The following is a 22939-nucleotide window of genomic DNA, read 5'->3' on the forward strand; positions in this document are numbered from 1 at the left end:
ACTAGTAAATACATCTCCTGGAGATTGTGTCAATGACAAAGCCGAAATGTGGAGATAATCATCTGTCATTGACACTGTACAAAAATGATCTCAGAAAGTGGAACTCAAAGATTGCACAATGCTAACCCTCATGGAAAAGGTGTTCTGTGCTTCCATAAATGACCCAGATGGGACTCAAACCCACAATCCTCAGCTCCGAAGGCTGATGCCTTATCCATTAGGCCACTGGGCCACATGAAAACTAGTAAATACATCTCCTGGAGATTGTGTCAAAGACAAAGCTGAAATGCAGAGATAATCATCTGTCATTGACACTGTACAAAAATCATCTCACAAAAAGTGGAAATCAAAGATTGCACAATGCTAAATCTCATGGAAATGGTGTTCTGTGCTTCCATAAATGACCCAGATGGGACTCGAACCCACAATCCTCAGCTCCGAAGGCTGATGCCTTATCCATTAGGCCACTGGGCCACATAAAAACTAGTAAATACATCTCCTGGAGATTGTGTCAAAGACAAAGCTGAAATGCAGAGATAATCATCTGTGTCATCGACACTGTACAAAAATCATCTCACAAAAAGTGGAACTCAAAGATTGCACAATGCTAAACGTCATGGAAATGGTGTTCTGTGCTTCCATAAATGACCCAGATGGGACTTGAACCCACAATCCTCAGCTCTGAAGGCTGATGCCTTATCCATTAGGCCACTGGGCCACGAGAAAACTAGTAAATACATCTCCTGGAGATTGTGTCAATGACAAAGCCGAAATGTGGAGATAATCATCTGTCATTGACACTGTACAAAAATGATCTCAGAACGTGGAACTCAAAGATTGCACAATGCTAACCCTCATGGAAAAGGTGTTCTGTGCTTCCATAAATGACCCAGATAGGACTCGAACCCACAATCCTCAGCTCCGAAGGCTGATGCCTTATCCATTAGGCCTCTGGGCCACGAGAAAGCTAGTAAATACATCTCCTAGAGATTGTGTCAATGACAAAGCCGAAATGTGTAGATAATCATCTGTCATTGACACTGTACAAAAATGATCTCAGAACGTGGAACTCAAAGATTGCACAATGCTAACCCTCATGGAAAAGGTGTTCTGTGCTTCCATAAATGACCCAGATGGGACTCGAACCCACAATACTCAGCTCCGAAGGCTGATGCCTTATCCATTAGGCCACTGGGCCATAAAAAACTTGTAAAGACATCTCTTGGAGATTGTGTCAGATATTAAGCTGAAATGCTGAGAAAATCATCAGCGTCTTTGACACTGTACAAAAATGATCTCAGAAAGTGGAACTCAAAGATTGCACAATGCTAACCCTCATGGAAATGGTGTTCTGTGCTTCCATAAATGACCCAGATGGGACTCGAACCCACAATCCTCAGCTACGAAGGCTGATGCCTTATCCATTAGGCCACTGGGCCACAATAAAGCTAGTAAATGCATTTCTTGGATATTGTGTCAGAGATTAAGCTGAAATGCTGAGAAAGTCATCGGTGTCTTTTGACACTGTACAAGAATCCTCTCAGAAAGTGGAACTCAAAGATTGCACAACACTAAACCTCATGGAACTGGTGTTCTGTGCTTTCATAAATGACCCAGATGGGACTCGAACCCACAATCCTCAGCTACGAAGGCTGATGCCTTATCCATTAGGCCACTGGGCCACGAGAAAACTAGTAAATACATCTCCTGGAGATTGTGTCAATGACAAAGCCGAAATGTGGAGATAATCATCTGTCATTGACACTGTACAAAAATGATCTCAGAAAGTGGAACTCAAAGATTGCACAATGCTAACCCTCATGGAAAAGGTGTTCTGTGCTTCCATAAATGACCCAGATGGGACTCGAACCCACAATCCTCAGCTCCGAAGGCTGATGCCTTATCCATTAGGCCACTGGGCCACATGAAAACTAGTAAATACATCTCCTGGAGATTGTGTCAAAGACAAAGCTGAAATGCAGAGATAATCATCTGTGTCATCGACACTGTACAAAAATCATCTCACAAAAAGTGGAAATCAAAGATTGCACAATGCTAAACCTCATGGAAATGGTGTTCTGTGATTCCATAAATGACCCAGATGGGACTCGAACCCACAATCCTTAGCTCCGAAGGCTGATGCCTTATCCATTAGGCCACTGGGCCACATAAAAACTAGTAAATACATCTCCTGGAGATTGTGTCAAAGACAAAGCTGAAATGCAGAGATAATCATCTGTGTCATCGACACTGTACAAAAATCATCTCACAAAAAGTGGAACTCAAAGATTGCACAATGCTAAACCTCATGGAAATGGTGTTCTGTGCTTCCATAAATGACCCAGATGGGACTTGAACCCACCATCCTCAGCTCTGTAGGCTGATGCCTTATCCATTAGGCCACTGGGCCACGAGAAAACTAGTAAATACATCTCCTGGAGATTGTGTCAATGACAAAGCCGAAATGTGGAGATAATCATCTGTCATTGACACTGTACAAAAATGATCTCAGAACGTGGAACTCAAAGATTGCACAATGCTAACCCTCATGGAAAAGGTGTTCTGTGCTTCCATAAATGACCCAGATAGGACTCGAACCCACAATCCTCAGCTCCGAAGCCTGATGCCTTATCCATTAGGCCTCTGGGTCACGAGAAAGCTAGTAAATACATCTCCTGGAGATTGTGTCAATGACAAAGCCGAAATGTGGAGATAATCATCTGTCATTGACACTGTACAAAAATGATCTCAGAACGTGGAACTCAAAGATTGCACAATGCTAACCCTCATGGAAAAGGTGTTCTGTGCTTCCATAAATGACCCAGATGGGACTCGAACCCACAATACTCAGCTCCGAAGGCTGATGCCTTATCCATTAGGCCACTGGGCCATAAAAAACTTGTAAAGACATCTCTTGGAGATTGTGTCAGATATTAAGCTGAAATGCTGAGAAAATCATCAGCGTCTTTGACACTGTACAAAAATGATCTCAGAAAGTGGAACTCAAAGATTGCACAATGCTAACCCTCATGGAAATGGTGTTCTGTGCTTCCATAAATGACCCAGATGGGACTCGAACCCACAATCCTCAGCTCCGAAGGCTGATGCCTTATCCATTAGGCCACTGGGCCACAATAAAGCTAGTAAATGCATTTCTTGGAGATTGTGTCAGAGATTAAGCTGAAATGTGGAGATAATCATCTGTCATTGACACTGTACAAAAATGATCTCAGAAAGTGGAACTCAAAGATTGCACAATGCTAACCCTCATGGAAAAGGTGTTCTGTGCTTCCATAAATGACCCAGATGGGACTCGAACCCACAATCCTCAGCTCCGAAGGCTGATGCCTTATCCATTAGGCCACTGGGCCACAATAAAGCTAGTAAATGCATTTCTTGGAGATTGTGTCAGAGATTAAGCTGAAATGCTGAGAAAGTCATCGGTGTCTTTTGACACTGTACAAGAATCCTCTCAGAAAGTGGAACTCAAAGATTGCACAACACTAAACCTCATGGAACTGGTGTTCTGTGCTTTCATAAATCACCCAGATGGGACTCGAACCCACAATCCTCAGCTCCGAAGGCTGATGCCTTATCCATTAGGCCACTGGGCCACGAGAAAACTAGTAAATACATCTCCTGGAGATTGTGTCAATGACAAAGCCGAAATGTGGAGATAATCATCTGTCATTGACACTGTACAAAAATGATCTCAGAAAGTGGAACTCAAAGATTGCACAATGCTAACCCTCATGGAAAAGGTGTTCTGTGCTTCCATAAATGACCCAGATGGGACTCGAACCCACAATCCTCAGCTCCGAAGGCTGATGCCTTATCCATTAGGCCACTGGGCCATAAAAAACTTGTAAAGACATCTCTTGGAGATTGTGTCAGATATTTAGCTGAAATGCTGAGAAAATCATCAGCGTCTTTGACACTGTACAAAAATGATCTCAGAAAGTGGAACTCAAAGATTGCACAATGCTAACCCTCATGGAAAAGGTGTTCTGTGCTTCCATAAATGACCCAGATGGGACTCGAACCCACAATCCTCAGCTCCGAAGGCTGATGCCTTATCCATTAGGCCACTGGGGCACAATAAAGCTAGTAAATGCATTTCTTGGAGATTGTGTCAGAGATTAAGCTGAAATGCTGAGAAAGTCATTGGTGTCTTTGACACTGTACAAGAATCCTCTCAGAAAGTGGAACTCAAAGATTGCACAATGCTAAACCTCATGGAAATGGTGTTCTGTGCTTCCATAAATGACCCAGATGGGACTCGAACCCACAATCCTCAGCTCCGAAGGCTGATGCCTTATCCATTAGGCCACTGGGCCACAAGAAAACTAGTAAATACATCTCCTGGAGATTGTGTCAATGACAAAGCCGAAATGTGGAGATAATCATCTGTCATTGACACTGTACAAAAATGATCTCAGAAAGTGGAACTCAAAGATTGCACAATGCTAACCCTCATGGAAAAGGTGTTCTGTGCTTCCATAAATGACCCAGATCGGACTCAAACCCAAAATCCTCAGCTCCGAAGGCTGATGCCTTATCCATTAGGCCACTGGGCCACATGAAAACTAGTAAATATATCTCTTGGAGATTGTGTCAGAGATTAAGCTGAAATGCTGAGAAAATCTTCAGTTTCTTTGACACTGTACAAGAATCCTCTCAGAAAGTGGAACTCAAAGATTGCACAACACTAAACCTCATGGAACTGGTGTTCTGTGCTTTCATAAATGACCCAGATGGGACTCGAACCCACAATCCTCAGCTCCGAAGGCTGATGCCTTATCCATTAGGCCACTGGGCCACAAGAAAACTAGTAAATACATCTCCTGGAGATTGTGTCAATGACAAAGCTGAAATGTGGAGATAATCATCTGTCATTGACACTGTACAAAAATGATCTCAGAAAGTGGAACTCAAAGATTGCACAATGCTAACCCTCATGGAAAAGGTGTTCTGTGCTTCCATAAATGACCCAGATGGGACTCGAACCCACAATCCTCAGCTCCAAAGGCTGATGCCTTGTCCATTAGGCCACTGGGCCACATGAAAACTAGTAAATACATCTCCTGGAGATTGTGTCAAAGACAAAGCTGAAATGCAGAGATAATCATCTGTGTCATCGACACTGTACAAAAATCATCTCACAAAAAGTGGAAATCAAAGATTGCACAATACTAAACCTCATGGAAATGGTGTTCTGTGCTTCCATAAATGACCCAGATGGGACTCGAACCCACAATCCTCAGCGCCGAAGGCTGATGCCTTATCCATTAGGCCACTGGGCCACATGAAAACTAGTAAATACATCTCCTGGAGATTGTGTCAAAGACAAAGCTGAAATGCAGAGATAATCATCTGTGTCATCGACACTGTACAAAAATCATCTCACAAAAAGTGGAACTCAAAGATTGCACAATGCGAAACCTCATGGAAATGGTGTTCTGTGCTTCCATAAATGACCCAGAAGGGACTCGAACCCACAATCCTCAGCTTTGAAGGCTGATGCCTTATCCATTAGGTCACTGGGCCACATGAAAAGTAGCAAATACATCTCTTGGAGATTGTGTCAGAGATTAAGCTGAAATGCTGAGAAAATCTTCAGTTTCTTTGACACTGTACAAGAATCCTCTCAGAAAGTGGAACTCAAAGATTGCACAACACTAAACCTCATGGAACTGGTGTTCTGTGCTTTCATAAATGACCCAGATGGGACTCCATTTATGGAAGCACTCGAACCCACAATCCTCAGCTCCGAAGGCTGATGCCTTATCCATTAGGCCACTGGGCCACGAGAAAACTAGTAAATACATCTCCTGGAGATTGTGTCAATGACAAAGCCGAAATGTGGAGATAATCATCTGTCATTGACACTGTACAAAAATGATCTCAGAAAGTGGAACTCAAAGATTGCACAATGCTAACCCTCATGGAAAAGGTGTTCTGTGCTTCCATAAATGACCCAGATGGGACTCGAACCCACAATCCTCAGCTCCGAAGGCTAATGCCTTATCCATTAGGCCACTGGGCCATAAAAAACTTGTAAAGACATCTCTTGGAGATTGTGTCAGATATTAAGCTGAAATGCTGAGAAAATCATCGGCGTCTTTGACACTGTACAAAAATGATCTCAGAAAGTGGAAGTCAAAGATTGCACAATGCTAACCCTCATGGAAAAGGTGTTCTGTGCTTCCATAAATGACCCAGATGGGACTCGAACCCACAATCCTCAGCTCCGAAGGCTGATGCCTTATCCATTAGGCCACTGGGCCACAATAAAGCTAGTAAATGCATTTCTTGGAGATTGTGTCAGAGATTAAGCTGAAATGCTGAGAAAGTCATCGGTGTCTTTGACACTGTACAAGAATCCTCTCAGAAAGTGGAACTCAAAGATTGCACAATGCTAAACCTCATGGAAATGGTGTTCTGTGCTTCCATAAATGACCCAGATGGGACTCGAACCCACAATCCTCAGCTCCGAAGGCTGATGCCTTATCCATTAGGCCACTGGACCACATGAAAACTAGTAAATACATCTCTTGGAGATTGTGTCAGAGATTAAGCTGAAATGCTGAGAAAATCTTCAGTTTCTTTGACACTGTACAAGAATCCTCTCAGAAAGTGGAACTCAAAGATTGCACAACACTAAACCTCATGGAACTGGTGTTCTGTGCTTTCATAAATGACCCAGATGGGACTCGAACCCACAATCCTCAGCTCCGAACGCTGATGCCTTATCCATTAGGCCACTGGGCCACGAGAAAACTAGTAAATACATCTCCTGGAGATTGTGTCAATGACAAAGCCGAAATGTAGAGACAATCATCTGTCATTGACACTGTACAAAAATGATCTCAGAAAGTGGAACTCAAAGATTGCACAATGCTAACCCTCATGGAAAAGGTGTTCTGTGCTTCCATAAATGACCTAGATGGGACTCGAACCCACAATCCTCAGCTCCGAAGGCTGATGCCTTATCCATTAGGCCACTGGGCCATAAAAAACTTGTAAAGACATCTCTTGGAGATTGTGTCAGATATTAAGCTGAAATGCTGAGAAAATCATCAGCGTCTTTGACACTGTACAAAAATGATCTCAGAAAGTGGAACTCAAAGATTGCACAATGCTAACCCTCATGGAAAAGGTGTTCTGTGCTTCCATAAATGACCCAGATGGGACTCGAACCCACAATCCTCAGCTCCGAAGGCTGATGCCTTATCCATTAGGCCACTGGGCCACAATAAAGCTAGTTAAAGCATTTCTTGGAGATTGTGTCAAAGATTAAGCTGAAATGCTGAGAAAATCATCGGTGTCTTTGACACTGTACAAGAATCCTCTCAGAAAGTGGATCTCAAAGATTGCACAACACTAAACCTCATGGAACTGGTGTTCTGTGCTTTCATAAATGACCCAGATGGGACTCGAACCCACAATCCTCAGCTCCGAAGGCTGATGCCTTATCCATTAGGCCACTGGGCCACGAGAAAACTAGTAAATACATCTCCTTGAGATTGTGTCAATGACAAAGCCGAAATGTGGAGATAATCATCTGTCATTGACACTGTACAAAAATGATCTCAGAAAGTGGAACTCAAAGATTGCAAAATGCTAACCCTCATGGAAAAGGTGTTCTGTGCTTTCATAAATGACCCAGATGGGACTCGAACCCAAAATCCTCAGCTCCGAAGGCTGATGCCTTATCCATTAGGCCACTGGGCCACAATAAAGCTAGTAAATGCGTTTCTTGGAGATTGTGTCAAAGACAAAGCTGAGATGCAGAGATAATCATCTGTGTCATTGACACTGTACAAAAATGATCTCAGAAAGTGGAACTCAAAGATTGCACAATGCTAAACCTCATGGAAAAGGTGTTCTGTGCTTCCATAAATGACCCAGATGGGACTCGAACCCACAATCCGCAGCTCCGAAGGCTGATGCCTTATCCATTAGGCCACTGGGCCACAATAAAGCTAGTAAATGCATTTCTTGGAGATTGTGTCAGAGATTAAGCTGAAATGCTGAGAAAGTCATCGGTGTCTTTGACACTGTACAAGAATCCTCTCAGAAAGTGGAACTCAAAGATTGCACAATGCTAAACCTCATGGAAATGGTGTTCTGTGCTTCCATAAATGACCCAGATGGGACTCGAACCCACAACCCTCAGCTCCGAAGGCTGATGCCTTATCCATTAGGCCACTGGGCCATAAAAAACTTGTAAAGACATCTCTTGGAGATTGTGTCAAATATTAAGCTGAAATGCTGAGAAAATCATCGGCGTCTTTGACACTGTACAAGAATCTTCTCAGAAAGTGGAACTCAAAGATTGCACAACATTAAAACTCATGGAACTGGTGTTCTGTGCTTCCATAAATGACCCAGATGGGACTCGAACCCACAATCCTCAGCTCCGAAAGCTGATGCCTTATCCATTAGGCCACTGGGCCACGAAAGAGCTAGTGAATACATCTCCTGGAGATTGTGTCAATGACAAAGCCGAAATGTGGAGATAATCATCTGTCATTGACACTTTACAAAAATGATCTCAGAAAGTTGAACTCAAATATTGCACAATGCTAACCCTCATGGAAATGGTGTTCTGTGCTTCCATAAATGACCCAGACGGGACTCGAACCCACAATCTTCAGCTCCGAAGGCTGATGCCTTATCCATTAGGCCACTGGGCCACATGAAAACTAGTAAATACATCTCCTGGAGATTGTGTCAAAGACAAAGCTGAAATGCAGAGATAATCATCTGTGTCATCGACACTGTACAAAAATCATCTCACAAAAAGTGGAAATCAAAGATTGCACAATGCTAAACCTCATGGAACTGGTGTTCTATGCTTCCATAAATGACCCAGATGGGACTCGAACCCACAATCCTCAGCTCCGAAGGCTGATGCCTTATCCATTAGGCCACTGGTTCACAAGAAAACTAGTAAATACATCTCCTGGAGATTGTGTCAATAACAAAGCCGAAATGTGGAGATAATCATCTGTCATTGACACTGTACAAAAATGATCTCAGAACGTGGAACTCAAAGATTGCACAATGCTAACCCTCATGGAAAAGTTGTTCTGTGCTTCCATAAATGACCCAGATGGGACTCGAACCCACAATCCTCAGCTCCGAAGGCTGATGCCTTATCCATTAGGCCACTGGGCCACAATAAAGCTAGTAAATACATCTCTTGGAGATTGTGTCAGAGATTAAGCTGAAATGCGGAGAAAATCATCTGTGTCTTTGACACTGTACAAGAATCCTCTCAGAAAGTGGAACTCAATGATTGCACAACACTAAACCTCATGGAACTGGTTTTCTGTGCTTCCATAAATGACCCAGATGGGACTCGAACCCACAATCATCAACTCCGAAGGCTGATGCCTTATCCATTAGGCCACTGGGCCACAATAAAGCTAGTAAATGCATTTCTTGGAGATTGTGTCAGAGATTAAGCTGAAATGCTGAGAAAGTCATCGGTGTCTTTGACACTGTACAAGAATCCTCTCAGAAAGTGGAACTCAAAGATTGCACAATGCTAAACCTCATGGAAATGGTGTTCTGTGCTTCCATAAATGACCCAGATGGGACTCGAACCCACAATCCTCAGCTCCAAAGGCTGATGCCTTATCCATTAGGCCACTGGGCCATAAAAATCTTGTAAAGACATCTCTTGGAGATTGTGTCAGATATTAAGCTGAAATGCTGAGAAAATCATCGGCGTCTTTGACACTGTACAAGAATCCTCTCAGAAAGTGGAACTCAAAGATTGCACAACACTAAACCTCATGGAACTGGTGTTCTGTGCTTCCATAAATGACCCAGATGGGACTCGAACCCACAATCCTCAGCTCCGAAGGCTAATGCCTTATCCATTAGGCCACTGGGCCACAATAAAAGCTAATAAATGCATCTCTTGGAGATTGTGTCAGAGATTATGCTGAACTGCTGAGAAGGTCATCGGTGTCTTTGACACTGTACAAGAATCCTCTCAGAAAGTGGAACTCAAACATTGCACAACACTAAACCTCATAGAACTGGTGTTCTGTGCTTTCATAAATGACCCAGATGGGACTCGAACCCACAATCCTCAGCTCCGAAGGCTGATGCCTTATCCATTAGGCCACTGGGCCACAATAAAGCTAGTAAATACATCTCCTGGAGATTGTGTCAAAGACAAAGCTGAAATGCAGAGGTAATCATCTGTGTCATCGACACTGTACAAAAATCATCTCACAAAAAGTGAAAAATCAAAGATTGCACAATGTTAAACCTCATGGAACTGGTGTTCTATGCTTCCATAAATCACCCAGATGGGACTCGAACCCACAATCCTCAGCTCCAAAGGCTGAAGCCTTATCCATTAGGCCTCTGGGCCACGAGAAAACTAGTAAATACATCTCCTGGAGATTGTGTCAATGACAAAGCCGAAATGTGGAGATAATCATCTGTCATTGACACTGTACAAAAATGATCTCAGAACGTGGAACTCAAAGATTGCACAATGCTAACCCTCATGGAAAAGGTGTTCTGTGCTTCCATAAATGACCCAGATGGGACTCGAACCCACAATCCTCAGCTCCGAAGGCTGATGCCTTATCCATTAGGCCACTGGGCCATAAAAAACTTGTAAAGACATCTCTTGGAGATTGTGTCAGATATTTAGCTGAAATGCTGAGAAAATCATCAGCGTCTTTGACACTGTACAAAAATGATCTCAGAAAGTGGAACTCAAAGATTGCACAATGCTAACCCTCATGGAAAAGGTGTTCTGTGCTTCCATAAATGACCCAGATGGGACTCGAACCCACAATCCTCAGCTCCGAAGGCTGATGCCTTATCCATTAGGCCACTGGGGCACAATAAAGCTAGTAAATGCATTTCTTGGAGATTGTGTCAGAGATTAAGCTGAAATGCTGAGAAAGTCATTGGTGTCTTTGACACTGTACAAGAATCCTCTCAGAAAGTGGAACTCAAAGATTGCACAATGCTAAACCTCATGGAAATGGTGTTCTGTGCTTCCATAAATGACCCAGATGGGACTCGAACCCACAATCCTCAGCTCCGAAGGCTGATGCCTTATCCATTAGGCCACTGGGCCACGAGAAAACTAGTAAATACATCTCCTGGAGATTGTGTCAATGACAAAGCCGAAATGTGGAGATAATCATCTGTCATTGACACTGTACAAAAATGATCTCAGAAAGTGGAACTCAAAGATTGCACAATGCTAACCCTCATGGAAAAGGTGTTCTGTGCTTCCATAAATGACCCAGATGGGACTCGAACCCACAATCCTCAGCTCCGAAGGCTGATGCCTTATCCATTAGGCCACTGGGCCACAATAAAGCTAGTAAATGCATTTCTTGGAGATTGTGTCAGAGATTAAGCTGAAATGCTGAGAAAGTCATCAGTGTCTTTGACACTGTACAAGAATCCTCTCAGAAAGTGGAACTCAAAGATTGCACAATGCTAAACCTCATGGAAATGGTGTTCTGTGCTTCCATAAATGACCCAGATGGGACTCGAACCCACAATCCTCAGCTCTGAAGGCTGATGCCTTATCCATTAGGCCACTGGGCCACAAGAAAACTAGTAAATACATCTCCTGGAGATTGTGTCAATGACAGAGCCGAAATGTGGAGATAATCATCTGTCATTGACACTGTACAAAAATGATCTCAGAAAGTGGAACTCAAAGATTGCACAATGCTAACCCTCATGGAAAAGGTGTTCTGTGCTTCCATAAATGACCCAGATGGGACTCGAACCCAAAATCCTCAGCTCCGAAGGCTGATGCCTTATCCATTAGGCCACTGGGCCACATGAAAACTAGTAAATATATCTCTTGGAGATTGTGTCAGAGATTAAGCTGAAATGCTGAGAAAATCTTCAGTTTCTTTGACACTGTACAAGAATCCTCTCAGAAAGTGGAACTCAAAGATTGCACAACACTAAACCTCATGGAACTGGTGTTCTGTGCTTTCATAAATGACCCAGATGGGACTCGAACCCACAATCCTCAGCTCCGAAGGCTGATGCCTTATCCATTAGGCCACTGGGCCACAAGAAAACTAGTAAATACATCTCCTGGAGATTGTGTCAATGACAAAGCTGAAATGTGGAGATAATCATCTGTCATTGACACTGTACAAAAATGATCTCAGAAAGTGGAACTCAAAGATTGCACAATGCTAACCCTCATGGAAAAGGTGTTCTGTGCTTCCATAAATGACCCAGATGGGACTCGAACCCACAATCCTCAGCTCCAAAGGCTGATGCCTTGTCCATTAGGCCACTGGGCCACATGAAAACTAGTAAATACATCTCCTGGAGATTGTGTCAAAGACAAAGCTGAAATGCAGAGATAATCATCTGTGTCATCGACACTGTACAAAAATCATCTCACAAAAAGTGGAAATCAAAGATTGCACAATGCTAAACCTCATGGAAATGGTGTTCTGTGCTTCCATAAATGACCCAGATGGGACTCGAACCCACAATCCTCAGCTCCGAAGGCTGATGCCTTATCCATTAGGCCACTGGGCCACATGAAAACTAGTAAATACATCTCCTGGAGATTGTGTCAAAGACAAAGCTAAAATGCAGAGATAATCATCTGTGTCATCGACACTGTACAAAAATCATCTCACAAAAAGTGGAACTCAAAGATTGCACAATGCGAAACCTCATGGAAATGGTGTTCTGTGCTTCCATAAATGACCCAGAAGGGACTCGAACCCACAATCCTCAGCTTTGAAGGCTGATGCCTTATCCATTAGGTCACTGGGCCACATGAAAAGTAGCAAATACATCTCTTGGAGATTGTGTCAGAGATTAAGCTGAAATGCTGAGAAAATCTTCAGTTTCTTTGACACTGTACAAGAATCCTCTCAGAAAGTGGAACTCAAAGATTGCACAACACTAAACCTCATGGAACTGGTGTTCTGTGCTTTCATAAATGACCCAGATGGGACTCCATTTATGGAAGCACTCGAACCCACAATCCTCAGCTCCGAAGGCTGATGCCTTATCCATTAGGCCACTGGGCCACGAGAAAACTAGTAAATACATCTCCTGGAGATTGTGTCAATGACAAAGCCGAAATGTGGAGATAATCATCTGTCATTGACACTGTACAAAAATGATCTCAGAAAGTGGAACTCAAAGATTGCACAATGCTAACCCTCATGGAAAAGGTGTTCTGTGCTTCCATAAATGACCCAGATGGGACTCGAACCCACAATCCTCAGCTCCGAAGGCTAATGCCTTATCCATTAGGCCACTGGGCCATAAAAAACTTGTAAAGACATCTCTTGGAGATTGTGTCAGATATTAAGCTGAAATGCTGAGAAAATCATCGGCGTCTTTGACACTGTACAAAAATGATCTCAGAAAGTGGAAGTCAAAGATTGCACAATGCTAACCCTCATGGAAAAGGTGTTCTGTGCTTCCATAAATGACCCAGATGGGACTCGAACCCACAATCCTCAGCTCCGAAGGCTGATGCCTTATCCATTAGGCCACTGGGCCACAATAAAGCTAGTAAATGCATTTCTTGGAGATTGTGTCAGAGATTAAGCTGAAATGCTGAGAAAGTCATCGGTGTCTTTGACACTGTACAAGAATCCTCTCAGAAAGTGGAACTCAAAGATTGCACAATGCTAAACCTCATGGAAATGGTGTTCTGTGCTTCCATAAATGACCCAGATGGGACTCGAACCCACAATCCTCAGCTCCGAAGGCTGATGCCTTATCCATTAGGCCACTGGGCCACATGAAAACTAGTAAATACATCTCTTGGAGATTGTGTCAGAGATTAAGCTGAAATGCTGAGAAAATCTTCAGTTTCTTTGACACTGTACAAGAATCCTCTCAGAAAGTGGAACTCAAAGATTGCACAACACTAAACCTCATGGAACTGGTGTTCTGTGCTTTCATAAATGACCCAGATGGGACTCGAACCCACAATCCTCAGCTCCGAACGCTGATGCCTTATCCATTAGGCCACTGGGCCACGAGAAAACTAGTAAATACATCTCCTGGAGATTGTGTCAATGACAAAGCCGAAATGTAGAGACAATCATCTGTCATTGACACTGTACAAAAATGATCTCAGAAAGTGGAACTCAAAGATTGCACAATGCTAACCCTCATGGAAAAGGTGTTCTGTGCTTCCATAAATGACCCAGATGGGACTCGAACCCACAATCCTCAGCTCCGAAGGCTGATGCCTTATCCATTAGGCCACTGGGCCACAATAAAGCTAGTAAATGCATTTCTTGGAGATTGTGTCAGAGATTAAGCTGAAATGCTGAGAAAGTCATCAGTGTCTTTGACACTGTACAAGAATCCTCTCAGAAAGTGGAACTCAAAGATTGCACAATGCTAAACCTCATGGAAATGGTGTTCTGTGCTTCCATAAATGACCCAGATGGGACTCGAACCCACAATCCTCAGCTCTGAAGGCTGATGCCTTATCCATTAGGCCACTGGGCCACAAGAAAACTAGTAAATACATCTCCTGGAGATTGTGTCAATGACAGAGCCGAAATGTGGAGATAATCATCTGTCATTGACACTGTACAAAAATGATCTCAGAAAGTGGAACTCAAAGATTGCACAATGCTAACCCTCATGGAAAAGGTGTTCTGTGCTTCCATAAATGACCCAGATGGGACTCGAACCCAAAATCCTCAGCTCCGAAGGCTGATGCCTTATCCATTAGGCCACTGGGCCACATGAAAACTAGTAAATATATCTCTTGGAGATTGTGTCAGAGATTAAGCTGAAATGCTGAGAAAATCTTCAGTTTCTTTGACACTGTACAAGAATCCTCTCAGAAAGTGGAACTCAAAGATTGCACAACACTAAACCTCATGGAACTGGTGTTCTGTGCTTTCATAAATGACCCAGATGGGACTCGAACCCACAATCCTCAGCTCCGAAGGCTGATGCCTTATCCATTAGGCCACTGGGCCACAAGAAAACTAGTAAATACATCTCCTGGAGATTGTGTCAATGACAAAGCTGAAATGTGGAGATAATCATCTGTCATTGACACTGTACAAAAATGATCTCAGAAAGTGGAACTCAAAGATTGCACAATGCTAACCCTCATGGAAAAGGTGTTCTGTGCTTCCATAAATGACCCAGATGGGACTCGAACCCACAATCCTCAGCTCCAAAGGCTGATGCCTTGTCCATTAGGCCACTGGGCCACATGAAAACTAGTAAATACATCTCCTGGAGATTGTGTCAAAGACAAAGCTGAAATGCAGAGATAATCATCTGTGTCATCGACACTGTACAAAAATCATCTCACAAAAAGTGGAAATCAAAGATTGCACAATGCTAAACCTCATGGAAATGGTGTTCTGTGCTTCCATAAATGACCCAGATGGGACTCGAACCCACAATCCTCAGCTCCGAAGGCTGATGCCTTATCCATTAGGCCACTGGGCCACATGAAAACTAGTAAATACATCTCCTGGAGATTGTGTCAAAGACAAAGCTAAAATGCAGAGATAATCATCTGTGTCATCGACACTGTACAAAAATCATCTCACAAAAAGTGGAACTCAAAGATTGCACAATGCGAAACCTCATGGAAATGGTGTTCTGTGCTTCCATAAATGACCCAGAAGGGACTCGAACCCACAATCCTCAGCTTTGAAGGCTGATGCCTTATCCATTAGGTCACTGGGCCACATGAAAAGTAGCAAATACATCTCTTGGAGATTGTGTCAGAGATTAAGCTGAAATGCTGAGAAAATCTTCAGTTTCTTTGACACTGTACAAGAATCCTCTCAGAAAGTGGAACTCAAAGATTGCACAACACTAAACCTCATGGAACTGGTGTTCTGTGCTTTCATAAATGACCCAGATGGGACTCCATTTATGGAAGCACTCGAACCCACAATCCTCAGCTCCGAAGGCTGATGCCTTATCCATTAGGCCACTGGGCCACGAGAAAACTAGTAAATACATCTCCTGGAGATTGTGTCAATGACAAAGCCGAAATGTGGAGATAATCATCTGTCATTGACACTGTACAAAAATGATCTCAGAAAGTGGAACTCAAAGATTGCACAATGCTAACCCTCATGGAAAAGGTGTTCTGTGCTTCCATAAATGACCCAGATGGGACTCGAACCCACAATCCTCAGCTCCGAAGGCTAATGCCTTATCCATTAGGCCACTGGGCCATAAAAAACTTGTAAAGACATCTCTTGGAGATTGTGTCAGATATTAAGCTGAAATGCTGAGAAAATCATCGGCGTCTTTGACACTGTACAAAAATGATCTCAGAAAGTGGAAGTCAAAGATTGCACAATGCTAACCCTCATGGAAAAGGTGTTCTGTGCTTCCATAAATGACCCAGATGGGACTCGAACCCACAATCCTCAGCTCCGAAGGCTGATGCCTTATCCATTAGGCCACTGGGCCACAATAAAGCTAGTAAATGCATTTCTTGGAGATTGTGTCAGAGATTAAGCTGAAATGCTGAGAAAGTCATCGGTGTCTTTGACACTGTACAAGAATCCTCTCAGAAAGTGGAACTCAAAGATTGCACAATGCTAAACCTCATGGAAATGGTGTTCTGTGCTTCCATAAATGACCCAGATGGGACTCGAACCCACAATCCTCAGCTCCGAAGGCTGATGCCTTATCCATTAGGCCACTGGGCCACATGAAAACTAGTAAATACATCTCTTGGAGATTGTGTCAGAGATTAAGCTGAAATGCTGAGAAAATCTTCAGTTTCTTTGACACTGTACAAGAATCCTCTCAGAAAGTGGAACTCAAAGATTGCACAACACTAAACCTCATGGAACTGGTGTTCTGTGCTTTCATAAATGACCCAGATGGGACTCGAACCCACAATCCTCAGCTCCGAACGCTGATGCCTTATCCATTAGGCCACTGGGCCACGAGAAAACTAGTAAATACATCTCCTGGAGATTGTGTCAATGACAAAGCCGAAATGTAGAGACAATCATCTGTCATTGACACTGTACAAAAATGATCTCAGAAAGTGGAACTCAAAGATTGCACAATGCTAACCCTCATGGAAAAGGTGTTCTGTGCTTCCATAAATGACCTAGATGGGACTCGAACCCACAATCCTCAGCTCCGAAGGCTGATGCCTTATCCATTAGGCCACTGGGCCATAAAAAACTTGTAAAGACATCTCTTGGAGATTGTGTCAGATATTAAGCTGAAATGCTAAGAAAATCATCAGCGTCTTTGACACTGTACAAAAATGATCTCAGAAAGTGGAACTCAAAGATTGCACAATGCTAACCCTCATGGAAAAGGTGTTCTGTGCTTCCATAAATGACCCAGATGGGACTCGAACCCACAATCCTCAGCTCCGAAGGCTGATGCCTTATCCATTAGGCCACTGGGCCACAATAAAGCTAGTTAAAGCATTTCTTGGAGATTGTGTCAAAGATTAAGCTGAAATGCTGAGAAAATCATCGGTGTCTTTGACACTGTACAAGAATCCTCTCAGAAAGTGGATCTCAAAGATTGCACAACACTAAACCTCATGGAACTGGTGTTCTGTGCTTTCATAAATGACCCAGATGGGACTCGAACCCACAATCCTCAGCTCCGAAGGCTGATGCCTTATCCATTAGGCCACTGGGCCACGAGAAAACTAGTAAATACATCTCCTTGAGATTGTGTCAATGACAAAGCCGAAATGTGGAGATAATCATCTGTCATTGACACTGTACAAAAATGATCTCAGAAAGTGGAACTCAAAGATTGCAAAATGCTAACCCTCATGGAAAAGGTGTTCTGTGCTTCCATAAATGACCCAGATGGGACTCGAACCCAAAATCCTCAGCTCCGAAGGCTGATGCCTTATCCATTAGGCCACTGGGCCACATGAAAACTAGTAAATATATCTCTTGGAGATTGTGTCAGAGATTAAGCTGAAATGCTGAGAAAATCTTCAGTTTCTTTGACACTGTACAAGAATCCTCTCAGAAAGTGGAACTCAAAGATTGCACAACACTAAACCTCATGGAACTGGTGTTCTGTGCTTTCATAAATGACCCAGATGGGACTCGAACCCACAATTCTCAGCTCCGAAGGCTGATGCCTTATCCATTAGGCCACTGGGCCACATGAAAACTAGTAAATACATCTCTTGGAGATTGTGTCAGAGATTAAGCTGAAATGCTGAGAAAATCATCAGTTTCATTGATACTGTACAAGAATCCTCTCAGAAAGTGGAACTCAAAGATTGCACAACACTAAACCTCATGGAACTGGTGTTCTGTGCTTTCATAAATGACCCAGATGGGACTCGAACCCACAATCCGCAGCTCCGAAGGCTGATGCCTTATCCATTAGGCCACTGGGCCACAATAAAGCTAGTAAATGCATTTCTTGGAGATTGTGTCAGAGATTAAGCTGAAATGCTGAGAAAGTCATCGGTTTCTTTGACACTGTACAAGAATCCTCTCAGAAAGTGGAACTCAAAGATTGCACAATGCTAAACCTCATGGAAATGGTGTTCTGTGCTTCCATAAATGACCCAGATGGGACTCGAACCCACAACCCTCAGCTCCGAAGGCTGATGCCTTATCCATTAGGCCACTGGGCCATAAAAAACTTGTAAAGACATCTCTTGGAGATTGTGTCAGATATTAAGCTGAAATGCTGAGAAAATCATCGGCGTCTTTGACACTGTACAAGAATCTTCTCAGAAAGTGGAACTCAAAGATTGCACAACATTAAAACTCATGGAACTGGTGTTCTGTGCTTCCATAAATGACCCAGATGGGACTCGAACCCACAATCCTCAGCTCCGAAAGCTGATGCCTTATCCATTAGGCCACTGGGCCACGAAAGAGCTAGTGAATACATCTCCTGGAGATTGTGTCAATGACAAAGCCGAAATGTGGAGATAATCATCTGTCATTGACACTTTACAAAAATGATCTCAGAAAGTTGAACTCAAATATTGCACAATGCTAACCCTCATGGAAATGGTGTTCTGTGCTTCCATAAATGACCCAGACGGGACTCGAACCCACAATCTTCAGCTCCGAAGGCTGATGCCTTATCCATTAGGCCACTGGGCCACATGAAAACTAGTAAATACATCTCCTGGAGATTGTGTCAAAGACAAAGCTGAAATGCAGAGATAATCATCTGTGTCATCGACACTGTACAAAAATCATCTCACAAAAAGTGGAAATCAAAGATTGCACAATGCTAAACCTCATGGAACTGGTGTTCTATGCTTCCATAAATGACCCAGATGGGACTCGAACCCACAATCCTCAGCTCCGAAGGCTGATGCCTTATCCATTAGGCCACTGGTTCACAAGAAAACTAGTAAATACATCTCCTGGAGATTGTGTCAATAACAAAGCCGAAATGTGGAGATAATCATCTGTCATTGACACTGTACAAAAATGATCTCAGAACGTGGAACTCAAAGATTGCACAATGCTAACCCTCATGGAAAAGGTGTTCTGTGCTTCCATAAATGACCCAGATGGGACTCGAACCCACAATCCTCAGCTCCGAAGGCTGATGCCTTATCCATTAGGCCACTGGGCCACAATAAAGCTAGTAAATACATCTCTTGGAGATTGTGTCAGAGATTAAGCTGAAATGCGGAGAAAATCATCTGTGTCTTTGACACTGTACAAGAATCCTCTCAGAAAGTGGAACTCAACGATTGCACAACACTAAACCTCATGGAACTGGTTTTCTGTGCTTCCATAAATGACCCAGATGGGACTCGAACCCACAATCATCAACTCCGAAGGCTGATGCCTTATCCATTAGGCCACTGGGCCACAATAAAGCTAGTAAATGCATTTCTTGGAGATTGTGTCAGAGATTAAGCTGAAATGCTGAGAAAATCATTGGTGTCTTTGACACTGTACAAGAATCCTCTCAGAAAGTGGAACTCAAAGATTGCACAATGCTAAACCTCATGGAACTGGTGTTCTGTGCTTCCATAAATGACCCAGATGGGACTCAAACCCACAATCCTCAGCTCCGAAGGCTGATGCCTTATCCATTAGGCCACTGGGCCATACAAATCTTGTAAAGACATCTCTTGGAGATTGTGTCAGATATTAAGCTGAAATGCTGAGAAAATCATCGGCGTCTTTGACACTGTACAAGAATCCTCTCAGAAAGTGGAACTCAAAGAATGCACAACACTAAACCTCATGGAACTGGTGTTCTGTGCTTGCATAAATGACCCAGATGGGACTCGAACCCACAATCCTCAGCTCCGAAGGCTAATGCCTTATCCATTAGGCCACTGGGCCACAATAAAAGCTAATAAATGCATCTCTTGGAGATTGTGTCAGAGATTATGCTGAACTGCTGAGAAGGTCATCGGTGTCTTTGACACTGTACAAGAATCCTCTCAGAAAGTGGAACTCAAACATTGCACAACACTAAACCTCATAGAACTGGTGTTCTGTGCTTTCATAAATGACCCAGATGGGACTCGAACCCACAATCCTCAGCTCCGAAGGCTGATGCCTTATCCATTAGGCCACTGGGCCACAATAAAGCTAGTAAATACATCTCCTGGAGATTGTGTCAAAGACAAAGCTGAAATGCAGAGGTAATCATCTGTGTCATCGACACTGTACAAAAATCATCTCACAAAAAGTGAAAAATCAAAGATTGCACAATGTTAAAACTCATGGAACTGGTGTTCTATGCTTCCATAAATCACCCAGATGGGACTCGAACCCACAATCCTCAGCTCCAAAGGCTGAAGCCTTATCCATTAGGCCACTGGGCCACAAGAGAGCTAGTGAATACATCTCCTGGAGATTGTGTCAGTGACAAAGCCGAAATGTGGAGATAATCATCTGTCATTGACACTTTACAAAAATGATCTCAGAAAGTTGAACTCAAATATTGCACAATGCTAACCCTCATGGAAATGGTGTTCTGTGCTTCCATAAATGACCCAGATGAGACTCAAACCCACAATCTTCAGCTCCGAAGGCTGATGCCTTATCCATTAGGCCACTGGGCCACAGGAAAGCTAGTAAATACATCTCCTGGAGATTGTGTCAATGACAAAGCCGAAATGTGGAGATAATCATCTGTCATTGACACTGTACAAAAATGATCTCAGAAAGTGGAACTCAAAGATTGCATAATGCTAACCCTCATGGAAAAGGTGTTCTGTGCTTCCATAAATGACCCAGATGGCACTTGAACCCACAATCCTCAGCTCCGAAGGCTGATGCCTTATCTATTAGGCCACTGGGCCATAAAAAAACTAGTAAAGACATCTCTTGGAGATTGTGTCAGATATTAAGCTGAAATGCGGAGAAAATCATCGGTGTCTTTGACACTGTACAAGAATCCTCTCAGAAAGTGGAACTCAAAGATTGCACAACACTAAACCTCATGGAACTGTTTTTCTGTGCTTTCATTAATAACCCAGATGGGACTTGAACCCACAATCCTCAGCTCCGAAGGCTGATGGCTTATCCATTAGGCCACTGGGCCATAAAAAACTTGTAAAGACATCTTTTGGAGATTGTGTCAGATACTAAGCTGAAATGCTGAGAAAATCATCGGCGTCTTTGACACTGTACAAAAATGATTTCAGAAAGTGGAACTCAAAGATTGCACAATGCTAACCCTCATGGAAAAGGTGTTCTGTGCTTCCATAAATGACCAAGGTGGGACTTGAACCCACAATCCTCAGCTCTGAAGGCTGATGCCTTATCCATTAGGCCACTGGGCCACAATAAAGCTAGTAAATGCATTTCTTGGAGATTGTGTCAGAGATTAAGCTGAAATGCTGAGAAAATCATCAGTTTCTTTGACACTGTACAAGAATCCTCTCAGAAAGTGGAACTCAAAGATTGCACAACACTAAACCTCATGGAACTGGTGTTCTGTGCTTTCATAAATGACCCAGATGGGACTCGAACCCACAATCCTCAGCTCCGAAGGATGATGCCTTATCCATTAGGCCACTGGGCCACGAGAAAACTAGTAAATACATCTCCTTGAGATTGTGTCAATGACAAAGCCGAAATGTGGAGATAATCATCTGTCATTGACACTGTACAAAAATGATCTCAGAAAGTGGAACTCAAAGATTGCATAATGCTAACCCTCATGGAAAAGGTGTTCTGTGCTTCCATAAATGACCAAGATGGGACTCGAACCCACAATCCTCAGCTGCGAAGGCAGATGCCTTATCCATTAGGCCACTGGGCCATAAAAAACTTGTAATGACATCTCTTGGAGATTGTGTCAGATATTAAGCTGAAATGCTGAGAAAATCATCGGCGTCTTTGACACTGTACAAGAATCCTCTCAGAAAGTGGAACTCAAAGATTGCACAACACTAAACCTCATGGAACTGGTGTTCTGTGCTTCCATAAATGACCCAGCTGGGACTCGAACCCACAATCCTCAGCTCCGAAGTCTGATGGATATCCATTAGGCCACTGGGCCACAATAAAGCTAGTAAATACATTTCTTGGAGATTGTGTCAGAGATTACGCTGAAATGCCGAGAAAATCATCAGTTTCTTTGACACTGTACAAGAATCCTCTCAGAAAGTGGACCTCAAAGATTGCGCAACACTAAACCTCATGGAACTGGTATTCTGTGCTTTAATTAATGACCCAGATGGCACTTGAACCCACAATCCTCAGCTCCGAAGGCTGATGCCTTATCTATTAGGCCACTGGGCCATAAAAAAACTAGTAAAGACATCTCTTGGAGATTGTGTCAGATATTAAGCTGAAATGCGGAGAAAATCATCGGTGTCTTTGACACTGTACAAGAATCCTCTCAGAAAGTGGAACTCAAAGATTGCACAACACTAAACCTCATGGAACTGTTTTTCTGTGCTTTCATTAATAACCCAGATGGGACTTGAACCCAC

General features: G+C 43.1%; 77 non-coding genes across 77 annotated transcripts; all 77 read right to left on the reverse strand.

Annotated features, from left to right (window-relative positions):
* Positions 1–159: 159 nt before the first annotated feature.
* On the reverse strand, positions 160–232 carry trnar-ucg (transfer RNA arginine (anticodon UCG)). Its single transcript has one exon. It is a non-coding gene; the product is annotated as a tRNA-Arg (tRNA).
* Positions 233–401: 169 nt separating this feature from the next.
* On the reverse strand, positions 402–474 carry trnar-ucg (transfer RNA arginine (anticodon UCG)). Its single transcript has one exon. It is a non-coding gene; the product is annotated as a tRNA-Arg (tRNA).
* Positions 475–1125: 651 nt separating this feature from the next.
* Positions 1126–1198, reverse strand: trnar-ucg (transfer RNA arginine (anticodon UCG)). Its single transcript has one exon. It is a non-coding gene; the product is annotated as a tRNA-Arg (tRNA).
* Positions 1199–1366: 168 nt separating this feature from the next.
* Positions 1367–1439, reverse strand: trnar-ucg (transfer RNA arginine (anticodon UCG)). Its single transcript has one exon. It is a non-coding gene; the product is annotated as a tRNA-Arg (tRNA).
* A 170-nt stretch (positions 1440–1609) lies between these two features.
* Positions 1610–1682, reverse strand: trnar-ucg (transfer RNA arginine (anticodon UCG)). Its single transcript has one exon. It is a non-coding gene; the product is annotated as a tRNA-Arg (tRNA).
* Positions 1683–1849: 167 nt separating this feature from the next.
* Positions 1850–1922, reverse strand: trnar-ucg (transfer RNA arginine (anticodon UCG)). The gene has a single exon. It is a non-coding gene; the product is annotated as a tRNA-Arg (tRNA).
* A 171-nt stretch (positions 1923–2093) lies between these two features.
* trnar-ucg (transfer RNA arginine (anticodon UCG)) lies at positions 2094–2166 on the reverse strand. The gene has a single exon. It is a non-coding gene; the product is annotated as a tRNA-Arg (tRNA).
* Positions 2167–2337: 171 nt separating this feature from the next.
* Positions 2338–2410, reverse strand: trnac-aca (transfer RNA cysteine (anticodon ACA)). The gene has a single exon. It is a non-coding gene; the product is annotated as a tRNA-Cys (tRNA).
* Positions 2411–2817: 407 nt separating this feature from the next.
* trnar-ucg (transfer RNA arginine (anticodon UCG)) lies at positions 2818–2890 on the reverse strand. The gene has a single exon. It is a non-coding gene; the product is annotated as a tRNA-Arg (tRNA).
* Positions 2891–3058: 168 nt separating this feature from the next.
* Positions 3059–3131, reverse strand: trnar-ucg (transfer RNA arginine (anticodon UCG)). Its single transcript has one exon. It is a non-coding gene; the product is annotated as a tRNA-Arg (tRNA).
* Positions 3132–3298: 167 nt separating this feature from the next.
* trnar-ucg (transfer RNA arginine (anticodon UCG)) lies at positions 3299–3371 on the reverse strand. The gene has a single exon. It is a non-coding gene; the product is annotated as a tRNA-Arg (tRNA).
* A 170-nt stretch (positions 3372–3541) lies between these two features.
* trnar-ucg (transfer RNA arginine (anticodon UCG)) lies at positions 3542–3614 on the reverse strand. The gene has a single exon. It is a non-coding gene; the product is annotated as a tRNA-Arg (tRNA).
* Positions 3615–3781: 167 nt separating this feature from the next.
* Positions 3782–3854, reverse strand: trnar-ucg (transfer RNA arginine (anticodon UCG)). Its single transcript has one exon. It is a non-coding gene; the product is annotated as a tRNA-Arg (tRNA).
* Positions 3855–4022: 168 nt separating this feature from the next.
* trnar-ucg (transfer RNA arginine (anticodon UCG)) lies at positions 4023–4095 on the reverse strand. The gene has a single exon. It is a non-coding gene; the product is annotated as a tRNA-Arg (tRNA).
* Positions 4096–4264: 169 nt separating this feature from the next.
* trnar-ucg (transfer RNA arginine (anticodon UCG)) lies at positions 4265–4337 on the reverse strand. Its single transcript has one exon. It is a non-coding gene; the product is annotated as a tRNA-Arg (tRNA).
* A 409-nt stretch (positions 4338–4746) lies between these two features.
* trnar-ucg (transfer RNA arginine (anticodon UCG)) lies at positions 4747–4819 on the reverse strand. Its single transcript has one exon. It is a non-coding gene; the product is annotated as a tRNA-Arg (tRNA).
* Positions 4820–4986: 167 nt separating this feature from the next.
* trnaq-uug (transfer RNA glutamine (anticodon UUG)) lies at positions 4987–5059 on the reverse strand. The gene has a single exon. It is a non-coding gene; the product is annotated as a tRNA-Gln (tRNA).
* Positions 5060–5230: 171 nt separating this feature from the next.
* trnar-ucg (transfer RNA arginine (anticodon UCG)) lies at positions 5231–5303 on the reverse strand. The gene has a single exon. It is a non-coding gene; the product is annotated as a tRNA-Arg (tRNA).
* A 413-nt stretch (positions 5304–5716) lies between these two features.
* trnar-ucg (transfer RNA arginine (anticodon UCG)) lies at positions 5717–5806 on the reverse strand. The gene has a single exon. It is a non-coding gene; the product is annotated as a tRNA-Arg (tRNA).
* A 167-nt stretch (positions 5807–5973) lies between these two features.
* Positions 5974–6046, reverse strand: trnar-ucg (transfer RNA arginine (anticodon UCG)). Its single transcript has one exon. It is a non-coding gene; the product is annotated as a tRNA-Arg (tRNA).
* Positions 6047–6214: 168 nt separating this feature from the next.
* Positions 6215–6287, reverse strand: trnar-ucg (transfer RNA arginine (anticodon UCG)). Its single transcript has one exon. It is a non-coding gene; the product is annotated as a tRNA-Arg (tRNA).
* Positions 6288–6456: 169 nt separating this feature from the next.
* trnar-ucg (transfer RNA arginine (anticodon UCG)) lies at positions 6457–6529 on the reverse strand. The gene has a single exon. It is a non-coding gene; the product is annotated as a tRNA-Arg (tRNA).
* Positions 6530–6698: 169 nt separating this feature from the next.
* trnar-ucg (transfer RNA arginine (anticodon UCG)) lies at positions 6699–6771 on the reverse strand. Its single transcript has one exon. It is a non-coding gene; the product is annotated as a tRNA-Arg (tRNA).
* A 167-nt stretch (positions 6772–6938) lies between these two features.
* On the reverse strand, positions 6939–7011 carry trnar-ucg (transfer RNA arginine (anticodon UCG)). The gene has a single exon. It is a non-coding gene; the product is annotated as a tRNA-Arg (tRNA).
* A 168-nt stretch (positions 7012–7179) lies between these two features.
* On the reverse strand, positions 7180–7252 carry trnar-ucg (transfer RNA arginine (anticodon UCG)). The gene has a single exon. It is a non-coding gene; the product is annotated as a tRNA-Arg (tRNA).
* Positions 7253–7421: 169 nt separating this feature from the next.
* trnar-ucg (transfer RNA arginine (anticodon UCG)) lies at positions 7422–7494 on the reverse strand. Its single transcript has one exon. It is a non-coding gene; the product is annotated as a tRNA-Arg (tRNA).
* Positions 7495–7661: 167 nt separating this feature from the next.
* trnar-ucg (transfer RNA arginine (anticodon UCG)) lies at positions 7662–7734 on the reverse strand. The gene has a single exon. It is a non-coding gene; the product is annotated as a tRNA-Arg (tRNA).
* A 169-nt stretch (positions 7735–7903) lies between these two features.
* Positions 7904–7976, reverse strand: trnar-ucg (transfer RNA arginine (anticodon UCG)). The gene has a single exon. It is a non-coding gene; the product is annotated as a tRNA-Arg (tRNA).
* A 169-nt stretch (positions 7977–8145) lies between these two features.
* On the reverse strand, positions 8146–8218 carry trnar-ucg (transfer RNA arginine (anticodon UCG)). Its single transcript has one exon. It is a non-coding gene; the product is annotated as a tRNA-Arg (tRNA).
* Positions 8219–8386: 168 nt separating this feature from the next.
* On the reverse strand, positions 8387–8459 carry trnar-ucg (transfer RNA arginine (anticodon UCG)). The gene has a single exon. It is a non-coding gene; the product is annotated as a tRNA-Arg (tRNA).
* A 167-nt stretch (positions 8460–8626) lies between these two features.
* Positions 8627–8699, reverse strand: trnar-ucg (transfer RNA arginine (anticodon UCG)). The gene has a single exon. It is a non-coding gene; the product is annotated as a tRNA-Arg (tRNA).
* A 171-nt stretch (positions 8700–8870) lies between these two features.
* trnar-ucg (transfer RNA arginine (anticodon UCG)) lies at positions 8871–8943 on the reverse strand. The gene has a single exon. It is a non-coding gene; the product is annotated as a tRNA-Arg (tRNA).
* Positions 8944–9110: 167 nt separating this feature from the next.
* On the reverse strand, positions 9111–9183 carry trnar-ucg (transfer RNA arginine (anticodon UCG)). Its single transcript has one exon. It is a non-coding gene; the product is annotated as a tRNA-Arg (tRNA).
* A 169-nt stretch (positions 9184–9352) lies between these two features.
* trnar-ucg (transfer RNA arginine (anticodon UCG)) lies at positions 9353–9425 on the reverse strand. The gene has a single exon. It is a non-coding gene; the product is annotated as a tRNA-Arg (tRNA).
* A 169-nt stretch (positions 9426–9594) lies between these two features.
* On the reverse strand, positions 9595–9667 carry trnaq-uug (transfer RNA glutamine (anticodon UUG)). The gene has a single exon. It is a non-coding gene; the product is annotated as a tRNA-Gln (tRNA).
* Positions 9668–9835: 168 nt separating this feature from the next.
* On the reverse strand, positions 9836–9908 carry trnar-ucg (transfer RNA arginine (anticodon UCG)). Its single transcript has one exon. It is a non-coding gene; the product is annotated as a tRNA-Arg (tRNA).
* A 170-nt stretch (positions 9909–10078) lies between these two features.
* trnar-ucg (transfer RNA arginine (anticodon UCG)) lies at positions 10079–10151 on the reverse strand. Its single transcript has one exon. It is a non-coding gene; the product is annotated as a tRNA-Arg (tRNA).
* Positions 10152–10563: 412 nt separating this feature from the next.
* On the reverse strand, positions 10564–10636 carry trnar-ucg (transfer RNA arginine (anticodon UCG)). Its single transcript has one exon. It is a non-coding gene; the product is annotated as a tRNA-Arg (tRNA).
* A 168-nt stretch (positions 10637–10804) lies between these two features.
* trnar-ucg (transfer RNA arginine (anticodon UCG)) lies at positions 10805–10877 on the reverse strand. Its single transcript has one exon. It is a non-coding gene; the product is annotated as a tRNA-Arg (tRNA).
* Positions 10878–11046: 169 nt separating this feature from the next.
* trnar-ucg (transfer RNA arginine (anticodon UCG)) lies at positions 11047–11119 on the reverse strand. Its single transcript has one exon. It is a non-coding gene; the product is annotated as a tRNA-Arg (tRNA).
* A 167-nt stretch (positions 11120–11286) lies between these two features.
* trnar-ucg (transfer RNA arginine (anticodon UCG)) lies at positions 11287–11359 on the reverse strand. Its single transcript has one exon. It is a non-coding gene; the product is annotated as a tRNA-Arg (tRNA).
* Positions 11360–11768: 409 nt separating this feature from the next.
* On the reverse strand, positions 11769–11841 carry trnar-ucg (transfer RNA arginine (anticodon UCG)). The gene has a single exon. It is a non-coding gene; the product is annotated as a tRNA-Arg (tRNA).
* A 169-nt stretch (positions 11842–12010) lies between these two features.
* Positions 12011–12083, reverse strand: trnar-ucg (transfer RNA arginine (anticodon UCG)). Its single transcript has one exon. It is a non-coding gene; the product is annotated as a tRNA-Arg (tRNA).
* Positions 12084–12250: 167 nt separating this feature from the next.
* On the reverse strand, positions 12251–12323 carry trnaq-uug (transfer RNA glutamine (anticodon UUG)). The gene has a single exon. It is a non-coding gene; the product is annotated as a tRNA-Gln (tRNA).
* Positions 12324–12494: 171 nt separating this feature from the next.
* Positions 12495–12567, reverse strand: trnar-ucg (transfer RNA arginine (anticodon UCG)). Its single transcript has one exon. It is a non-coding gene; the product is annotated as a tRNA-Arg (tRNA).
* Positions 12568–12980: 413 nt separating this feature from the next.
* Positions 12981–13070, reverse strand: trnar-ucg (transfer RNA arginine (anticodon UCG)). Its single transcript has one exon. It is a non-coding gene; the product is annotated as a tRNA-Arg (tRNA).
* A 167-nt stretch (positions 13071–13237) lies between these two features.
* On the reverse strand, positions 13238–13310 carry trnar-ucg (transfer RNA arginine (anticodon UCG)). The gene has a single exon. It is a non-coding gene; the product is annotated as a tRNA-Arg (tRNA).
* Positions 13311–13478: 168 nt separating this feature from the next.
* On the reverse strand, positions 13479–13551 carry trnar-ucg (transfer RNA arginine (anticodon UCG)). Its single transcript has one exon. It is a non-coding gene; the product is annotated as a tRNA-Arg (tRNA).
* Positions 13552–13720: 169 nt separating this feature from the next.
* trnar-ucg (transfer RNA arginine (anticodon UCG)) lies at positions 13721–13793 on the reverse strand. The gene has a single exon. It is a non-coding gene; the product is annotated as a tRNA-Arg (tRNA).
* A 169-nt stretch (positions 13794–13962) lies between these two features.
* Positions 13963–14035, reverse strand: trnar-ucg (transfer RNA arginine (anticodon UCG)). The gene has a single exon. It is a non-coding gene; the product is annotated as a tRNA-Arg (tRNA).
* Positions 14036–14202: 167 nt separating this feature from the next.
* Positions 14203–14275, reverse strand: trnar-ucg (transfer RNA arginine (anticodon UCG)). The gene has a single exon. It is a non-coding gene; the product is annotated as a tRNA-Arg (tRNA).
* A 409-nt stretch (positions 14276–14684) lies between these two features.
* Positions 14685–14757, reverse strand: trnar-ucg (transfer RNA arginine (anticodon UCG)). The gene has a single exon. It is a non-coding gene; the product is annotated as a tRNA-Arg (tRNA).
* Positions 14758–14926: 169 nt separating this feature from the next.
* Positions 14927–14999, reverse strand: trnar-ucg (transfer RNA arginine (anticodon UCG)). The gene has a single exon. It is a non-coding gene; the product is annotated as a tRNA-Arg (tRNA).
* Positions 15000–15166: 167 nt separating this feature from the next.
* Positions 15167–15239, reverse strand: trnaq-uug (transfer RNA glutamine (anticodon UUG)). Its single transcript has one exon. It is a non-coding gene; the product is annotated as a tRNA-Gln (tRNA).
* A 171-nt stretch (positions 15240–15410) lies between these two features.
* trnar-ucg (transfer RNA arginine (anticodon UCG)) lies at positions 15411–15483 on the reverse strand. The gene has a single exon. It is a non-coding gene; the product is annotated as a tRNA-Arg (tRNA).
* A 413-nt stretch (positions 15484–15896) lies between these two features.
* trnar-ucg (transfer RNA arginine (anticodon UCG)) lies at positions 15897–15986 on the reverse strand. The gene has a single exon. It is a non-coding gene; the product is annotated as a tRNA-Arg (tRNA).
* Positions 15987–16153: 167 nt separating this feature from the next.
* Positions 16154–16226, reverse strand: trnar-ucg (transfer RNA arginine (anticodon UCG)). Its single transcript has one exon. It is a non-coding gene; the product is annotated as a tRNA-Arg (tRNA).
* Positions 16227–16394: 168 nt separating this feature from the next.
* Positions 16395–16467, reverse strand: trnar-ucg (transfer RNA arginine (anticodon UCG)). Its single transcript has one exon. It is a non-coding gene; the product is annotated as a tRNA-Arg (tRNA).
* A 169-nt stretch (positions 16468–16636) lies between these two features.
* On the reverse strand, positions 16637–16709 carry trnar-ucg (transfer RNA arginine (anticodon UCG)). The gene has a single exon. It is a non-coding gene; the product is annotated as a tRNA-Arg (tRNA).
* Positions 16710–16878: 169 nt separating this feature from the next.
* trnar-ucg (transfer RNA arginine (anticodon UCG)) lies at positions 16879–16951 on the reverse strand. Its single transcript has one exon. It is a non-coding gene; the product is annotated as a tRNA-Arg (tRNA).
* Positions 16952–17118: 167 nt separating this feature from the next.
* Positions 17119–17191, reverse strand: trnar-ucg (transfer RNA arginine (anticodon UCG)). The gene has a single exon. It is a non-coding gene; the product is annotated as a tRNA-Arg (tRNA).
* Positions 17192–17359: 168 nt separating this feature from the next.
* trnar-ucg (transfer RNA arginine (anticodon UCG)) lies at positions 17360–17432 on the reverse strand. The gene has a single exon. It is a non-coding gene; the product is annotated as a tRNA-Arg (tRNA).
* A 169-nt stretch (positions 17433–17601) lies between these two features.
* trnar-ucg (transfer RNA arginine (anticodon UCG)) lies at positions 17602–17674 on the reverse strand. Its single transcript has one exon. It is a non-coding gene; the product is annotated as a tRNA-Arg (tRNA).
* Positions 17675–17841: 167 nt separating this feature from the next.
* trnar-ucg (transfer RNA arginine (anticodon UCG)) lies at positions 17842–17914 on the reverse strand. The gene has a single exon. It is a non-coding gene; the product is annotated as a tRNA-Arg (tRNA).
* A 169-nt stretch (positions 17915–18083) lies between these two features.
* On the reverse strand, positions 18084–18156 carry trnar-ucg (transfer RNA arginine (anticodon UCG)). The gene has a single exon. It is a non-coding gene; the product is annotated as a tRNA-Arg (tRNA).
* A 169-nt stretch (positions 18157–18325) lies between these two features.
* On the reverse strand, positions 18326–18398 carry trnar-ucg (transfer RNA arginine (anticodon UCG)). The gene has a single exon. It is a non-coding gene; the product is annotated as a tRNA-Arg (tRNA).
* A 169-nt stretch (positions 18399–18567) lies between these two features.
* On the reverse strand, positions 18568–18640 carry trnar-ucg (transfer RNA arginine (anticodon UCG)). The gene has a single exon. It is a non-coding gene; the product is annotated as a tRNA-Arg (tRNA).
* A 168-nt stretch (positions 18641–18808) lies between these two features.
* trnar-ucg (transfer RNA arginine (anticodon UCG)) lies at positions 18809–18881 on the reverse strand. Its single transcript has one exon. It is a non-coding gene; the product is annotated as a tRNA-Arg (tRNA).
* A 167-nt stretch (positions 18882–19048) lies between these two features.
* Positions 19049–19121, reverse strand: trnar-ucg (transfer RNA arginine (anticodon UCG)). The gene has a single exon. It is a non-coding gene; the product is annotated as a tRNA-Arg (tRNA).
* Positions 19122–19292: 171 nt separating this feature from the next.
* Positions 19293–19365, reverse strand: trnar-ucg (transfer RNA arginine (anticodon UCG)). The gene has a single exon. It is a non-coding gene; the product is annotated as a tRNA-Arg (tRNA).
* A 167-nt stretch (positions 19366–19532) lies between these two features.
* Positions 19533–19605, reverse strand: trnar-ucg (transfer RNA arginine (anticodon UCG)). The gene has a single exon. It is a non-coding gene; the product is annotated as a tRNA-Arg (tRNA).
* Positions 19606–19774: 169 nt separating this feature from the next.
* On the reverse strand, positions 19775–19847 carry trnar-ucg (transfer RNA arginine (anticodon UCG)). The gene has a single exon. It is a non-coding gene; the product is annotated as a tRNA-Arg (tRNA).
* A 169-nt stretch (positions 19848–20016) lies between these two features.
* Positions 20017–20089, reverse strand: trnar-ucg (transfer RNA arginine (anticodon UCG)). Its single transcript has one exon. It is a non-coding gene; the product is annotated as a tRNA-Arg (tRNA).
* A 168-nt stretch (positions 20090–20257) lies between these two features.
* Positions 20258–20330, reverse strand: trnar-ucg (transfer RNA arginine (anticodon UCG)). Its single transcript has one exon. It is a non-coding gene; the product is annotated as a tRNA-Arg (tRNA).
* Positions 20331–20500: 170 nt separating this feature from the next.
* On the reverse strand, positions 20501–20573 carry trnar-ucg (transfer RNA arginine (anticodon UCG)). The gene has a single exon. It is a non-coding gene; the product is annotated as a tRNA-Arg (tRNA).
* A 412-nt stretch (positions 20574–20985) lies between these two features.
* Positions 20986–21058, reverse strand: trnar-ucg (transfer RNA arginine (anticodon UCG)). The gene has a single exon. It is a non-coding gene; the product is annotated as a tRNA-Arg (tRNA).
* Positions 21059–21950: 892 nt separating this feature from the next.
* Positions 21951–22023, reverse strand: trnar-ucg (transfer RNA arginine (anticodon UCG)). Its single transcript has one exon. It is a non-coding gene; the product is annotated as a tRNA-Arg (tRNA).
* Between the last annotated feature and the right edge of the window lie 916 nt (positions 22024–22939).

The sequence above is a fragment of the Pseudorasbora parva genome, chromosome 3, assembly GCF_024679245.1.
Source record: "Pseudorasbora parva isolate DD20220531a chromosome 3, ASM2467924v1, whole genome shotgun sequence".
Classification (NCBI taxonomy): domain Eukaryota; kingdom Metazoa; phylum Chordata; class Actinopteri; order Cypriniformes; family Gobionidae; genus Pseudorasbora; species Pseudorasbora parva.